The sequence below is a fragment of the Dipodomys spectabilis genome, unplaced genomic scaffold, assembly GCF_019054845.1.
Source record: "Dipodomys spectabilis isolate Male_0828 unplaced genomic scaffold, ASM1905484v1 ptg000491l, whole genome shotgun sequence".
Lineage (NCBI taxonomy): Eukaryota > Metazoa > Chordata > Mammalia > Rodentia > Heteromyidae > Dipodomys > Dipodomys spectabilis.
The window spans coordinates 83,759-86,402 of record NW_024871168.1 but is presented as its reverse complement, the minus strand read 5'-3'; the positions used below and the strand labels follow the sequence as shown (position 1 = coordinate 86,402).

Genomic DNA, 2,644 nt, shown 5'->3' with positions numbered 1-2,644 from the left:
TTATATTCTAATATATATTCTAAACCTAATTATTTATATTCCAATCCATTTATGGGAATAAATGTCAATATATTTGTCAAATTATCAATTCTAGTAAGATTCACTGTGTGAAATTTAAAATCAGCACATATAAATATAAAATACATAAGTATATATAATGTAAAAACTGTTTTGCATTGTTGTGTTGTGGTTAGGGAATCAAAGGCAACTCTGTTTTAAAGTATTATTCCATTATCTCTACCTCAGTTTTTGGTAGAGTTAGACTTAAAGCTTTACCATTTGTAGATTTACAGCCTAGAGGCAAGAGGAAACACTGTGACTAAAACATTACCAATTTAAGGCCTAATATCCAGGAGAAACATATGGACTGCTCCAGGAGCTATGGAAATATTTGGTGATAGAACGTCAGTAGTGTAAGTTCCTGCCTAGTTGGATGACAGACAGGCCAGGACAGTAGGTAGTCATGCATATGAACAATTTTTCACCTTCTTGGCTTTAGCTACTTTTGAAATAATAAGTATAATAAACAATTATATTTTGAAAAAATACCTTCCATTCTGAACAATTCTGTCTAAACGGTTCATCTCTCTATGATCCCTTGTAACTAAGATTAGCTTTGTTTCAGTAATACAATCTATGCTATCAGTGTAAGATATTGTGGTTGGTCTGTTCCTACATGGAAGAAGGGTAAAGGTTCAGGTAGACATTTGTCCCAGCAAGACCTCATTTGGGAAATTTTAAGCTGCAGAAGTTTAGAAGTAGCTCTTAAGCAAGGCTTATTTTGAATCCATTAGCTCCACAAAGCTAACTCAGTTAATAAATAAGTACTTGAAAAGCCATCACTTTTGGAATTAGCTGTAAAGGCTTCAAAGTATGATCAAATTTAAAATGAGAACGACAAAATAGTCATTGACAAAAAAATTGTAAATGTGAGGAATCGACCAAACGATATCAGTTTTTTTCCACTATACACAGAATTTTAGAGAAATAAGATCAATAGTATTTTTAGGAACAATAAGGGTTCCTTCTTACAAATAGGCATCCATGGATATATGCCTGTATAAGATTGCATCATTACATTAATTACTTAAATTTAGAGGATTCTACATGCTTCAGAAGCAGGTCTACCCAAATTACAATACAGAGATTAACATGGCACTTGCACAAGGATGATAGGCAAATTTGTGAAGTATTACTTATTTTTCATTCTTCTGATGCAAGAAATGAAAAACAGTTATTAAAAAGTTGATTACAAAAATACAAGTGTAACAATACATGTAATTCATAGAATTAAAGGTTAGTTTGTCATCATTTTATTAAATCTTCACCTTAGAAAGGCCTTACATAGCATAACCTTTACAAAACTTGAAATTAGATAACATTGTCATTTTATCCCAAAGAAATAAAATAATATTAGGACCCAGGAAAAAAAGGAATCTTAAACTTCTTCTATGTGGAATGCAATCTGAAAGGACACATTTATTAATGAACATATACATTATATAACAATGTCGAATTCAAATTATTATATCTAGGAGCGAATGAAACAGATTTTGGACATTATACAAACATAGATATACTTTTTTCAGAAAAGCACCAGGAACATCTTTAGTGTCTATACTATTCATTTCAACAGATAAGTTAAAATTATTTCTGATTAAAAAAAAAATCACAAACTCTGCAGAAATCATTATAGATGTATACAAATAACTCTTGAATACATTTTGACATCAAAGTCAGGCAATTCACTTTGAAGAATACCATGGAATCCATGCATTTTTAAAGTAAGATATTGCTGTTGCTTTGTATTGCAAAAAAAAATTTGTAGGGACACAAAGGATGGACTGGCATTTTTGAAATTTAAGAAACTTAATCAAACTATTACGACTTAGGAGAACAATTTGTACAGCCTTCCACAACTTCAAAGATGTAGTGATACATACTTATCCTTTTGGCAATATCAAATGCAGTTTCTTCCAAGTTGTTCTTCAGACCTGCTTTGATATAGTGATTCAACAGAAGTAGATACAAGGTATCTTTGCTATTTCTATTCCTAGCAGAAATATGCAAGGGGGTCAAGAGGCCTTTAATTTGGGCATTGGTATCTGCATCATGATGAAGTAAGAAAAAAGCCACTCTGGTATTATTCCACATGTAAGCACTGTGCAGGCGTGTCCAACCATTTAGAGCTATTGCATGAATATCTGCCTTGAGCTACCAACTCATGGACAATGTCTAAGTGTCCACTCTAGGCTTCCCGATGAAGAGGGGTATACTCATCCTCATCCCTAGTATTCATCTGGGTGGCCTTTTTGGAAAGTAGTCTCTGAACCATAGTAAGCCAATTAATTTCAGCATCCCAAAGAAGAAATTTGCTTGGATCCTACTCCATTTTTTCTTGCAATTGATACCATTCCTTACTTTTTTCTCTTGTTCCTTGTCTTCGTCAGAATTACCTAACCAGAGACTTTGAGTGCCAGTGGGAATGAGATATCAATGTATTTCTCCAATAGTTCACATTGGTTGAACTGGTCAGAAAAATCTGGTGAATTTTCTGCATATGTTTTTTCAGCATGATTTATTTTCTCTTTTTCCATTTTTACTATTCTATATTATACTAAGTGGAGAGTAGGGAATTGATAGA

General features: G+C 32.6%; 1 pseudogene; it reads left to right on the top strand.

Moving 5' to 3' along the window:
* Positions 1 to 1,107: 1,107 nt before the first annotated feature.
* On the top strand, positions 1,108 to 1,204 carry LOC122098754 (annotated as a pseudogene).
* The last annotated feature ends 1,440 nt before the right edge of the window (positions 1,205 to 2,644 follow it).